General features: G+C 39.7%; 1 pseudogene; it reads right to left on the bottom strand.

The window, feature by feature from the left end:
- Positions 1–2,586: 2,586 nt before the first annotated feature.
- Positions 2,587–15,380, bottom strand: part of LOC147705951 (uncharacterized) — a 36,619-nt pseudogene continuing 23,825 nt past the window's right edge.

Genomic DNA, 15,380 nt, shown 5'->3' with positions numbered 1-15,380 from the left:
TTCTTACCCAGAAGCCATTGAAAACAGTTACGTGATGGGAAGTTCTGGAATTAACATTAATCCACAAGGGTTCAGTATTAACTCAAGGAATGGAGGAATCCAGACTGGATAATCCGAGGCGATCTCCAATAGAGTGGTATACCAGGGTTGGGCTTGCTAAAAAGGAGTTTTTGGAGCTAGAGAAGATCGCTGTCTGATTGCCTGAGCCAGAACTTGCGCACTAAGTAGAATAGGAGGGAAAGGTTAAAGAAGAGTCTGAGACTAAAATTGCAGAATAGCATCCATAGCCTAGGCCTGAAGATCTGGTATCCAACTGAAAAAAGAATCAAGTTGGGAATTGAGGCGAGACGAAAGAGATCTATAGACCTTCTACTGAAGATGGAAGAAAGTTGATTGTACACTGAAGTATATAATTGCTAGTCACTGGAATCCTGAAGGTGACTGGGGTACCAGTCTGCTACTACATTTAACTTGCCCGAAAGGTAAACAGCTTGCACTGAAAGATTGTGTTGAAGGTAGTAATCCCATAGATGTTTTGCAAGATCTGTCAGAACTTTGGAGCTTGAGATGATTGATATATCCGACAGCTGGCAGATTGTCCAAGCGAAGAAGGATGGTGCAACTTACTCTTACTTTGGTAAATGACTGGATGGCAAAGGATCCTGAAAGCATCTCTAAACTCTTTATGTGCATGAAGGACTCCTTCTGACACCGTAAGCCTCCAGTCGAGAACTGTCCACATCTTGCGCCCTAACATGTCCGACTTGCATTAGATTCTAATACAAGATCTATGGCAGCAGAACAAATTGTTCTCCCGGTCCAAGCTTCTAGGTGTTGGAGCAACTAAATAAGCTCCTCATTGTACTCTTGATCTAGGGAAACAGGATCTGAATAGGCAATACCTTTGCATAAAAGCTGAATTTTTAATCGCAGAAGGGCCAGATAATGAAGAGGGCCCGGAAAGAAAGCTTGAATAGAAGAGGTCAGAAGGCCTAGCAATCGGGCCAGATATCGTGAGGGAGAAAAAAAGGAAGAGTTAGGGAATGACAGAGTTCCTTTCTTACAAAAGGCACTCTGTGTGATGGAAGTTGAAGAATAGATGGAGAAGTGTCGATGAGGAAACCGAGAAACTCCAGCTGTTGAGAAGGGAACAGAACCAACTTTTGTAGATTGATCAGAAAAGCTAAACAGAACAGGAGATTTTAACAAAGATGTAGATGAGAAAGGAGAAGATTTTTGTACTGGGCCATGATGAGAATATCATTGAGATAAATGATCAGACGAATATCCTGAGTCTGAGAAAGGCTACCACTGGGTGGAGAATTTTGGTGAAACAACACAGAGCTGAAGACTGACTGAAGGGAAGAACATTGTAATGATAAAAATAATTTTCCCCCTGAAACTGGAGATATTTCTTGTCAGAAGGATGAATAGGAACAATGAGATAAGCGTACTGAAGATCTAGCCTGACCAAACAATCATTTTGGATGAGAATATATGAGACATAATATGGTCTCCATTTTGAAGTGATGGTACACTACAAAGTTGTTGAAATTTCTTATACTTAGGACCAACCAGAACTTCTTGCTCTTTTTCTGCATCAGAAAGATGGTGCTGAGAAATCCCGAAGGATAAAAGGAAATTTCTGCTATAGCCTGTTTGGAGAGAAGGCACTGTGGGGGATATGTACAATGAAGTGGCGGAGCGTGTCATTACCTCCTTGGCTTAACGACCTGCTCCGCCACTTCGGAACACAAGGCTGCACCATATTTACAAGAATATGGTGCAGCCTTGCGTTTCCCCCTGCGATGGCACTAAGTTTTACAACTTAGCACCAATGAACGCACCCTTGCACGAGAGTGCAAGGGTGTCTGCATGCAGGGGGGGATTGTTTATGTGTAGAAAGGTGTCCCTTCCTGCACATAAATATTCCTAAAATGCAATTCTGTCAATTTCATGTGTTTTGTTTATGCTTTATGTGTACTTTATGCAGCACACATGAAAGTGACAGAATTGCTTTTTCTAAACGTTTGTTTATGTACAGGAAGGGACACCTACCTGTAAAAAAACAAACCATGGTATTTTGATTTTTCCATGTGTGCTGCACAAGGCAGCACAAATGGAAAAGGCGAAAACAAGGAGAAATAATGTGTTTCGCCTCGTTTAGCCAACTTAAGATCAGGGTTTTCCTGGTCTTTATTTAGGCGCTGCCCCCTATGTATGCCACCCTTGTACATAGGAGGTAGCGTCAAATACAATGGGTGTTGTGGTGGAATGCCCACCACAGCACTCTCTGCACGCCCCTTTCATGCTAACCACTGGTTAGCGTGAAAGGATGTCTTATGTATAAGGCAGCATTAAACCACGTTAAGTAGCTCAAAGCTGCCTTGTACATAAGGCAATGACCCTATCGCCATAAGAACGTCTTAAAAAGTGTTGTTCCTGTGGCGATAGGGGCTTGTACATATGTCCCTGAATTATATTGCGTAGGAGGCTGTTTTGTTCTTGGGAAAAACAAAGAGGAAGATGATACTGAATGGGGATTTGCTCAAACTCTATGAAGTACCCTTGAACTGACTGGATAACTCAGGCATCTGTGAAAAGAGAAAGCCATGAATTGAGAAACAGAAAAAGTCTGTCTCTCACAGGAGGAACGCCAAAATTGGAAACACTTACTGGAAAATTGCTCTCCTTTGTTTCTGAAGCCTGTTGAGCGGAAGTCTCTAGCATGGCTGGGATAGAACTGAGGCTTATATCCTGTGTATGAATCAGGTTGGATTTGCTGGATGAAGGAGCCTCTATTGGAGAAGTGGGACACAAAACGGCTCAGGTCTTTACCGGCCCTGGTGAAAACCGCAGAGGAAAAAATCTTTTTAAGAGATGTTTGAGCCTTATCCACGGTGGCAAAGGAAGAGACACATTTGCCTAAGTCTTTTATAAAAGAGTCTCCAAATATCAGACCTTTAGTAGAGGGACCACCTTCCTTGGAGGCTAGCGAAACCAACTTAGGGTCAATCTTCAATAGCCCGCTTTTACTTCTTTTTAAGGATATATGGACATTGGCATTACCCAAAATACAAATAGCCCATTGAGCCCAATTGGATAGGATATTGGGATCAATAAGAGTACCCTCCATCTTGGCCTCCTTAGCCAACTCCAGAATTCTGGTGTGGGGACCAACCAAATCCAGCATTCAATCTAGGCAAGTAGACCAGGCTCGATCAACTCCCTTTTTTGGATCCTTGCCAAACTTGGTAAAAAACATGAGCATATTCGGATCAATAATAGGGGTTTCAGTTATGTTATTAGGTAGAGAAGAAAGGGAGGATTCAGGTTTGTTTCTAGTTGACTTATGTAGTGCATTGCGCAAATAAGAGGAAACATATATGGTCAGAAGGAAACTACTCTGTTGAATTAGAATGGTGAATTAATGAGGGTTTAAACACAGGTTCACTGACATGATCCACCAACTCTTGAGACACAGGGTGAGATGCACCACCATTAACCAGAGAAATGTTACGCCTTTTCTCCGGAGGCCCATAAACCAAAGGGTCAGCAGGCCTTCTAATGTCATTTGTGTCAAATCATCATCCACATCAGTGTCTCTTATAAGGGAAATAACAAGAGTGGAGGAGGAAGGCCCCTGTTTTGAAACCTCTCAGGTGGGAGGACTAATTTTTATTGAGATTCCTTTGAAGGAGATAGATGTTGCTGCCCATTTCCTACTATGACCAGAGGAAACTTCCTTAGAAGAAGCAAGCATTTTAGAAAAAGATGCCTCCAAAGACTTAGAAACATCTAACATAGAGACTGAAATGGTCTGTGAGAGGAAACGCAGCAGGAGGCAGTCCCGGCCAAAATATTGAAGGAAAAACGGCTGTTTAACTGATCAGCAAAGGCGGCTGAAGAAAAGCTAGACTGTCGCATTCAGCTAGCAGCGGATAGGAAAACGTTCCTAACATTGAGATCGTCCGTTATAGGAAGCAGGAGGAACTCAGAACGAGCTCATGCGCCACACAGCAGAAATGTGAAATGAAACAGTGTTTAATACATAGACAACTAAAATAGAGAATATCAATATAAAAAAACGTATTTGGAAAGAGAAAATAAAGCACTTAGTTTGACTGCGCGCAGCAAGAATAGAGTACTTGTTGGTAGAGTCAACAATATTATTGGGTACTCGATATCCAATTGCGGTTCTCATTGTGATGTCATTCTGTAATTGTATTCTTCGTTTTCCTGGTAAAGGTTGTTCTTGCTTGGCTGCTCTTTAATTTAAGCAAGAAAAGACTGCATAATAGGTGCCTCAATTTCTTGCAACAAAATTGTATTATCAAACGATGTCGCTTCTGCAAAACCAACGTTGAAAATGGCAAAAAGTACGTTTGCCAGCACTCAGAGCTCTAACAAATTGCACAAAGATTTTCAGTAACTCCCCGAGTTCTACCCAGGCCTAAACATTTTCAGGCTCCAATACTGACCCTTCCACTCTGAAGTATAGTCAAACGGACTGAATGTGAATGGCCAACCATATATACTGAGGGTAACGGAATCTGGAGTAAAGATGGTGCAAAAATTAAGACCCAGGGGCTTCATACAATATTTATAGGCACTTGTATAATATACATTCTTCGAGTAGGAACCAATAAAGTTTGGCACAATGTCCTGAGATGTGTTCCCATATAACGGGTGTTTTGTCATATTCTGGACCACTTATTAAGGGGTTTTATGATGCCCAAGTAGACTGCATTCCTAAAGTCGAGCTAGGAAGATATCACAGGAATTCTTCTAAGGGTTCTAGGAGCAATAAAACACAATACCACTAATGTACTCACCTGAGGATGAAAAGACAACTTCTCATCCAAAATAATTCCTAGATTTCTGACCTGATTGAATGCCACTATGGAAGTGGCCTCCTACTATTTCCACCAAGATTAAGAACTTCCTCCCATACCAAGAATCTCTGTTGCAATTTAGGGGCAGATATATCAATATTTCATGCAACGCAGCACAGCAAGATACTTTGCTGCACTGTGCTGCGTGAAACGGAGAGGGCAGGAATGTGCCATATTTAAAATTATGTGACGAATACCTGAGCTCTCCTTGCACTGGCACACTTTTGACTCCCTAGCACCAAAGAAAAGCAAACTGAGGTGCACCACTTCTACAATCCTAATTCTAACTCCAATTACATCCACAATGTTCCGGCAGTAGTTGAAATTCTTCTCTTTATTGTTGCATTGTCAATGTGTATCAAAAGGATCAGCCAACGTGTTTCGTCCAAATACATGTGGACTTCTTCAATGCGGTAATGTGATAAAACTATAAATATATACAAATACTAGCAGACAAGAAACTGAACAAAACACGTGCAACAAACCAATACATTTAACCATAGTTCCTCTGTCAACAGGAATACACAACAACATAAAGTGCAAAACAACCACACATGTGGGTTAAGTGCCATTGTGTAGGGACAGGAGAATGATAACACTTCTGGAGTGTTAGGTAAGATGGGAAAACTCGCGCAACATATACTCTACTGTCATTGCTCTATGTTACACATTTTATACATTTTTTTAATAAGTGAAAGAAAACGGCACAATTAGTTAGTTTCTTCAAAGGTTAGCACATGGCAATTGCTATGTGTAATGCCGTAGGAAATTAAAAACTGTAAGGTTAACCCTTTGGGTGCTAGACCTTTTCCCCCCCTGTGCTTAGCCATTTTTGGCTATTTGGGGGTCTACTATTCTGTGTACCCCTAAGTCTACCAATAACAATTGTACTTCACTTGTGTAGGTAGATCTAGTGCCCAAGACAGGAAACAGCCCAAAACTCAACATGGGCACTCCACATCTTTACAGTGAAAACAAACCCTTTTTTGCAAACCGCCTAGCTGTGGAGTTTGAACTCTAGCTCAGCAAGCACCTAGGGAAAACTAGATAATCTATACATATGTTTAAGCTAAACTCCCAGAGGAACCCAGGATGGGGTGTCTTGAGAGGCTCTCACTAGGTTCTGTTACCCAGAATCCCTTGCAAACCTCAAACTTTGTAAAAAAAAAAACGTTTCCTCACATTTCTGTGATGGAAAGTTTTGGAATCAGTGTGGATCCACAAAATTCACCAACACTGCAATCCCCAAAGGCTCCCAATAAAAATGGTACCCCACTTGTGTGGGTAGGCCTAGTGCACACAACAGGAAATGGCCAAAAAGCAATGTGGACACACCTCATTTTTGCAGTTAAAACTGACCCTTTCTTTCATAGTTCATAGCTGTGGATTTTGAAGCCTCGCTCTGCCGGTGCCTAGGGAAACCTAGAAAAACTTATATATTTTGTAAAACTAGACGCCCAGTGGAATCTAGAATGGGGTGACTTGCGTGGCTCTCGCCTGGTTCTACTACCCAGAATCCCTTGCAAACCTCAAACTTTGTAAAAAAAAAAAAACACTTTTTCCTCACATTTCTGTGATGAAAAGTCCTGAATCTGCATGGATCCACAAAATTCTACCAACACCACATTCCCCAAAGTCTTCCAATAAAAATGGCACCTCACTTGTGTTGAAAATGGCCCAAAACACAACGTGGACACACCACATTTGTACAGTGAAAACTGACCCTTTTTTTGCAAAGTGCCTAGCTGTAGATTTTGAACCCTATCTCTGCTGGCACCTAGGAAAACCTGGCAAACCTATACATTTTTGAAAAACTAGACACCAAGGGGACTCTAGGAGGGGTTGTGTTGTGTGGCTCTTACCAGGTTTCAGGGAGTCCAGGGAGGTGTGGTTTGTGTTGATCCCCCAACATTTTCCTACCCAGAATCCACTGCAAACCGCAAATTTAACTGAAAAAATCAAATTGTTCTCCCATTTCTGTGTGGGAAAGTTGTGGGATCACTGGGCTGACACAAATTTCCTACCACCTAGTGTTCCCCTTGTTCTCCCAATCAAAATGATACCTCACTTGTGTGGGTGGGCCAAGGGCCTGTGACTGGGAAGGGATAAAAAAATCTAGGGATTAAGGGTATAGGACAGCGAATTCTAAGCGCTATTTTTTATTTTTTTTTAAATACGTTTTAGGCCGATTCTGCGTTGGACAGCCACACAAGTAAGGTATCATTTTACTCGGGAGACCAAGAGAAAAACTAGGTGGTAGGACATTTTTGCCAGGACAAAAACTGTGTGGGAAGAGTGATTTTTGTCAGGTAAATTTGAGGTTTGCAGGGGATTCTAGGTGGGAAAACGTTGGGGGATCAACGTATGTCACACCAGCCTGGACTCTCCCTAGTATCTAGTTTTCAGAAATGTGTGGGTTTGGTAGGTTTCCCCAGATGGCTGTCTAGCCCAGGACCAAAAACGCAGATGCCTCCCTTGCAAAACCATCTCATTTTTTGATCAATAATTTTGATGTCTCCACAATGTATATTTTGTAGTAATGGAACTCATCACTGATAATGATTTCCATTACGTTCTAATAGCAGGTGCCAGACCATACATCTTGGCTCACTAACTTATGACCTAGATTAGTCATCTCGGGATTTGGTATCTACAATTCACACAAATAGCTATTTCCAAATACAAATATGGGATGTAACCGTCAATATGGATCTTTCATTCCCTTTTTCCATCTTAAATAGCTTCTATTCTAGCTTTTACCTCCTTCCACTACTTTGGTCTCTGATTCAAAATTGCGTCGAATACATTATGATTTTTATCTCCTACGTGTTTGGTTTAAAGGCTTTGAGGCCCACGCTTCCCCGACATTTCCTTGTCTGCAGCGGCGGCCCATGGAGGGAGTTCCAGTGAGGCAGAAAGGTGGGGCGGGGGAGGGACAGGGTGGGGGTGCGAAAAACCGAAATATGGATAATTGGAGGTAAGTAAACAATTGAATAAATAAAACGATTTTCGTAGCATGCTCTGCATTGCAAAATGCGATGCAGTGCGCGCTACGAAATTCGTTGTATTAATTAAATTGTTTACTTACCTCCAATTATCCATATTCCGTTTTTTTCGTACCCCCCACCCTGTCACTCTCCCGCCCCGCCTTTCTGCCCCACCGCAACTCCCTCCACGGGCCGTGGCTGCTTGTCTGCACATTCTCAATATAGATTATCACATTGCTGATGCCTCGGTGGTTAACTTGAGCACTATGGGGCAGATTTACGAGCCCCTTGCGCCACGTTTACGCCGCTGTTGCGTCACGCAAGGTGGCGTAAACGTGGCACATCCCTATGAGGCATTTACAACGTGACACATCTATGGAGATGCGTCACGGTGTAAGGGCCTGCGCCACATGAATACTGCGTCAGGTTTCATGTAGGCGTTCCGGTGCAGGGGGAGGGGGGGGGCGTTCCGTCGCAGGAACGCCCCTGAAAAGTGACTCCGTGAAATCTACAAGATTTCACTGAGTCACTTTCCCAACGCTGATGGATCAAAAACCTGCGCCTGCTTGAAGCAGGCGTAAGGCTTGACGCACCACGTTAAAGATAGGGCAAGTTGGAAAAGTGCTTTAGTTGCGTGCCGCACTCAACACAACTTCAGCACTTCGCCAACTTTACGCCCAAGATGCGACACGCATCTGTTCATTCCTGCGCCATGGTGCGCCGCATTGTAAATGCGGCGCATCATGGGTGGCGCAAGGATGAACTTGCGTGCCGTATCTTTCCTGGCGCATCTCTGCCGATTTGCAGAGATGCGTCAGGCAACGTAAATCTGTCCCTATGAATATATTCAATGTCCTACGCCTTTAAGAGGACTGACTCACTCCCACAACACAGAGTATTTTCTATTTATTTATTTATTCATCTCTGCACCGTGCGAATATTAATAGGACGAAAATGAAATTTTACAAATAGTTCTGAACAGGGCATAACACAGATCTACAAATACATATTTGTTTAGTTTTTGGTTTTGACATTGCCAAATTGTATTCTCCAACTATGCTATTTCATATGGAAGTTCGTTTGGTGGGAGATGGTCGGGATCTGTTTATTTGTAGCCCAAATATTAGTAAATAGGGGACTTATGGCTGCCTTAGAATGTTCAATGCCTATGATACAGGCGTCAACATGGCCGACTGTTCCCTGCAGTCCCGAGCCTCCATTTGCTTAAAGTCAGGACATTTCCATAATTTTATATTACGTCATATCCAAGCACAGTACGAAACTTTGAGGACTCATAAATATCGGAGACAGGCTCATTGCGGTCTATTATCACTTGTGACGCTACTAGGAGGAGCGGTCCACACCAATCGCACTAACTATGTGGCAATATCTTTTGCCCGATTACCTTTGTCTGGTAACACGGGATGTGACCATCTCACTCAATGTGCTTGTGGACATAGGTTGTTTCTTTTTTTAATACCCCCCCCCCATCATCATGAGATGTGCTTTTTAGATAATTGTGCAACCTTCCTTTGTCCTCTCTTTTTTTAGGCACAACTAGAATTTCAGATAATTTTTCTTTGCTTCGACATATGTTCTTAAACAGTATTAATAACGCAACACATTGCTGGAGCTCCGCTCTCTCGTAACCAGGGGCTTGCTAGTATTTGCATACAAATGCCTCCCAGTGCCTGATGATTAGGGACCTTTTGTTTATATTCTTTTCTATACTCACCCGTACCTTATTCTGAGCTAACCATACCCTATGACACACTCTCAAAGGGATAATGCTGCATGACATAGAATTACCCCGTACCCTGAATGTCGCTTTATAATCGTTATCATGCGTACATGCGCTTTATTTAGGTATTTCTAATCATACCAATAAGGGCTGACGAGTCAAGCCTTCTGGAAACCCCTTTATAACATTAGAGATAGCTCTCCTTTTCTGTACTTACAGGTGTTGGATGAGGGACGGATCCCTGATGGTCATTTTATAGGAGTTAACATCCCCACATTTATTTAGATATTGCTGATTGCATGAGAAAGGGCGGAGGAGTTAAGTCCTCTCGTAACTCTTTTAGAACATTAGGGATAGATAGCCTTTCCTCTCTCTATTTAAAATTGTCGGATGAGGGGCGGATTCTTTCACCTCTTTTACTTACCGATAAGAATAAGGATACATAGGTTGCTAAATGATACATAGTGCTTGTGAGGCGAATCTTAACAAGCAGGGGCCTTCGAAACTTTTACAATTGTCTCTTCAAGCTTTAGGCCGATCGGGTATGTACTATCCGATTACATACTTTCTCTCAGTGCATACTCCTTTTTGAAATGTACGTGTCTTTCCCCTTATCTTTATTGGATGGACCTCTTTAATGTAGCCACATTATATTTTCAACAACCGTAGAGGAACGAACCTAGTAAATTTTTCTCTTAAATGAGGACGGTTACATCTTGAATTTTTCTTGTGGTATGTATCCACTATAAGTGTGTTGGCTCCTGCCACGCTATATGGTAATTGCATATTGTTCTTTACTCTTGGCGCTTTCTATTACCCTCCACTGGATTGTTATCCCACAAATATTTTGCTCAACACTACTAATTGGCATTTACTGGGACATAAACACTGGAGTAATAACACTGAGAAAAATGGGCTGTTCTCCACATAGAAATTGCTGAGTGTTAATCTTTGGAGAAACTAACTAATTGTGCTGTTTTGTTTCGCTTATTCAAAATGTATAGAATGTGTAACATATAGCAAGCACAGTTGAGGATATGTTGCTCGAGTTTTCCCATCTTACTTAACACTCTCCTATACCTACACAATGTCTCTAAATCCCCATATTTGTTTTTCTTTTTTAGCACTATATGTTGTTGTGCATTCTGTAGACATAGGAACTGTGGTTATTGGCATTGGTTTGTCACAATTGTTTTGTTCAGGTTCTTGTCTTGTTAGTATTTATGTATATGAATACTTTTATCACATTACAGCCCTGAAGAGACGCGTTTGCTGGGCTTTTTGATACACTTTGAGATCGCAACAATAACGACAAGAATTGCAAATACTTCCGGAACATTGTGGATATATTTGGAGTTAGATTTAGGATTGCAGAAGTGGTGCACCTTTGTTTGATTTGTTTACCTGTTTCCACCTAAACTTGAGTTGGCAATCATTGGGCAGAGGGTGCCTACAGTGATTGCACACATTATCAAATTCAAATAGCTTGACTCAATAATTTTGGCTTTGGGAGATATCAGTTGTGGATGTGGAGTCAGTTCTGGGCCACTGCCTGTTGCTGTTTGTCCTACATTAACCCTTGTGTCAATGGTGCAAGGGTGACTGCTTTGCAGGCAGGATTATTTGTGTGCAAAAAGGGCATTCCTGCACAACAACAGTCCTTTGAGGTGTATTCCTTTTTCTACGTGGGCTGCAGAATATAACACACATAGCAAGCTTTAAACAAGAGCAGAAATAAAGCTATTGGCAAAATTATTAAAGCGACTTAAAGTTTACTTTCAACTATGATAAGGAGTCAATTGATTTTTTGGACCTTACCATTATGGCATAAAATGGAAAACTGGCAACTAAATTGTACACTTAACCGACTGCCCGAAATACTTTGCTTCAAAACCAAAGTAATCATCCCAAAGGTTTGGAAGATGGTTTTCCCTTTGGACAGTTTCTTCGGAATCGCGGAAATTGTACGTTTCTAAATGATTACTTTTGTGAAGCTAATATTCTAGCCAAGAAACTGGAGGCCCGTGGGTATCCCCTACGCCTAATCAAGCGGTCAAAAAAAAAGAGCATGGTATAACCACCAGGATTTTTTACTTACATCACGCCCTAAAAAAGCAGTTAAACCGTCGTTTGTGAAACATTGGCCTTTGGTTAGGTCTGTCAGCATCTCTGATAATTTCCCACTATTTTCATTCAAAAGCGTTTGCAATGTAAAAGACCATTTGGTACGTATGGCAATGCCAAGAGTGAACTCCCCTGATTTAGCTGCTGCATGGAGGCTCATTAAGATTGTGGGACATCACAAATGCGGTAATTGCATTGCCTGTGAATCTACGGCAAATACAAAACTTTTCTCACAAGCTAATATTGCACATCGTTTTAGGGACCATACAAATTGTAATCCACAACATATGGTTTATGCTATCTGGTGCTCCTGTGACGATATCTATGTGGGCCAGACTTCCCTGAAGGTTAAGATGAAGGTGCTACACACAAGAGCTGCATCTGTTGTCGCACTCCGAATGCCCCACTAGTGTCCCACTTCCTTGAATGTAATCACCACGAGGCTACATCATTTATGATTTTCCTGGTCGAATCACTGACAGAATATCAATTTACAGAATCTCGACCTACAGAAACATCGACGCTGGATTATCGAAGGCAAGTATATCAACATCCTATCTTCAACAAGGTAAGTAAAAACATATCGAAACAAAAATATCAATGTTAAAAATATCGTAATTAAAAATATGTTTTTTTTCTGTTAAAAATAAATGTGTGAAATAAAGTAAATAATACTAATACATAAAATAAACATAGTTTAACATATTTAATAATGTTTAAAATTAATAAATAATACATATATAATAATAAAACATTAATTAAACATTTACATAGAAAATATATAATATATACTTACTTAATAGGAACTTTGAATAATTATTTTAATTACTTATACATTAATTATAAATGCTATAAATTACAAATACATCTACAAACATAACATATTACCATAAATAAAAAGTAAATGAATATTTTAATAAATTAAAACAATTAAATATACTTTTAAAATATTTAAAATTAATTGAATACTACATTATCTAAAATAATACAAAAACATTAAATAGATAATAAATAAACTACTATATAATGTCCCAAAAAACGACAGAAATGAAAATATTGGATAGTGTAGAACGTAAAATTACTTTTCCAACTCCAGAGAGTGAAACAGTAGGGAAAGCGTTGGATAGCGTAGTGGTAAAAATTACTATTCCCACTCCAGAGGGTGCAGCAGTAGGGAAAGTGTTGGATAGCAGGTGGGTAAAAATTACTATTCCCACTCATGTGAGTGCAACAGTAGGGAAAGCGTTGGATAGCATAGAAATTAAATATAACATACTTATAAATAATGTTTGTATTTAAAATAATTAATAATTAAAATTTTAAATAACTCAACATAATTTACAAATACCCACTGATAATTATTAAAAACATTATTACAATTGAATAATTAGCAATAAATACCAATAAATAATAATTAATTAATATTATTTACCAAATAATAAATATTGAACAATAACATATTTTTCAAATCAAAAAACATATTTATTATTAAAATTGATAAGCAATTAAAAGACTTTAAACAAAAAAAATACTTTTTTACCCCAAAATACTTTTTATAAAACATTAATTACCAATTATTAAAAAAAATGAAAAATAAATTCCAATGAAAAAAATGACTTACCAATTTAAAAAAGTAATTACCAATTAAAAAAGTAATTACCTTATTACAAATGGCAATTAAAAAAATTAATCACCAAATACAAACATTAATTACCAATTAAAAAAACGTAATTACCAATTACAAACATTAATTACCAATTACAAACATTATTTACCGATTCAAAAAATAAATTAACAATTAAAATAATTAATTGCCAATTAATAATAATTAAAAATGAATTAATTATCAATACTAATAAATTCAAATAAATCATTACTTAATTGCAATTAAATTACTTCCCACCCTATTCCCCTATAAACCCACAACCGGCTCAAGTACTAAAACATAAAATTGACTTAAAAATAACATTATTAATATATAAAAATAGTGCACATATAATTTAAAACAAGTAAAATACTTAACAAAAAACATATAACACATACATATTAAATACATAATAAAATACATAACAATAATACAAATATCAATATTAGCGACATCGAAATTAGTAACATCGATATATTTGGTATCAATATTACTGACTTCGATATTACTTACATCGATATAAAAAAATTAGATATTACTTACCTTAGGGTCGATATTCTGTCCAACCATATTATTGAACTCGATATTCTTTACCTTCGATATTTCAGACTCTATATTTCTGTAGATCGATATTTAGACTGAGTACCCCCTGGTCAGTGAAAGAGTCTCCTTACGCCAAACCTAGTTTGCCACATCAGAATGGGTGCAATACAGATTTTATCACTAATATAAGGTACTCTCAGCTCTGTGTGACAGTTACAATTAGAGCAAGACTGAGGCAGGGAGGCCAAGTTTTTCAAAAAGTGGTACAAAAAGGGGGTGGTGAAGGACGGAGCATCTGAACCAATCAAACACCCACACCTAGTCAACGGATCGGGGTTTAATCCATCACCGTTCTTTAGCCCACTCTGCCACCCCAGTTCAGACATGGCCATATGCAAATCAGTCAGTCCCTGTGCCTCATGGGAACAGTCCAGCCTGAATTGCCAAGCCATGCCTTCCCTGGAACGGAAACAAGCTTCCTAGGACCGGTTTCTGGCATTTCAGCCATCTTCAGCCAGGCTTGCTTGAATCCAGTGGCAAAAAGGCATCTTCTATAAGTTGTAATTAGGAAGAGTCTGAGATGCCCCATACAGCTGCCCCATAAGTGGCAACAGATACAGTTTTTGCTTCATAAACATTTTTTACCACTTCAATAGGTTTGATCCCAATTTTTTTGTGAATTTAAAGAGAGCCCCAATATTCGTTTCCATCCGTAAACCCCTATTAGAAACCATACTTTACAAATAAATATGTCGGTCAAACATGATCCCTAAGAATCCACAACACCTAGCGTTCCCCCTTCAATATACATTTGTTGCTGTTTCCGCTGTTTTGGACCTACAACAAGAAGAAAAGATTTAGAGTAATTAATTTTCCTGTCCAGATGATTCATAAATTTCATATATTCCATTACGAGTAGGCGCATCGCGTTACTAGTACGTGCCAAAATCACTGCATTGTCCACGTAGAGGAGTATTGGTACTTGTAGTGAACTAATATAGGGCATATCTTGGGTGGACCCTAACAAAGCAGATCCTACACCGCTTCTGTAAATTGCAAATAAAAAGGGCACAAGGGCTCAACCCTGCCTCATACCTCTAGTGATTTTAAAGTCTCTAGTGCATTCGTCTCCCTTTCCAAAGCGGACAAAGGCAGTAATTCCGGCGTACAGGTCACAGATTATATTAATAATCTGTATATCAATCCCCATTGCCTCCATGATCTGCCACAGCCTAGACTGTAATACCAAAGAGGATGATGGACGGAGCGCTTGAGCAAATCAAACACTCACCCCTAGTCAACTGATCTGGGTGTAATCCATCATCATTCTTTAGCTCACTCCACCACCCCAGTTCAGACATGGCCATATGAAAATCAGTCAAAAAAACAAGGGGAGTGACCCCACGCCCAAGAGAAGGGGTACCACATGTAAATAAAGAGAACAG

This window comes from Lissotriton vulgaris, chromosome 7 (assembly GCF_964263255.1).
Source record: "Lissotriton vulgaris chromosome 7, aLisVul1.2, whole genome shotgun sequence".
Classification (NCBI taxonomy): domain Eukaryota; kingdom Metazoa; phylum Chordata; class Amphibia; order Caudata; family Salamandridae; genus Lissotriton; species Lissotriton vulgaris.
The sequence above is the reverse complement of the archived record's forward strand: the minus strand, read 5'-3'. Positions and strand labels throughout refer to the sequence as shown.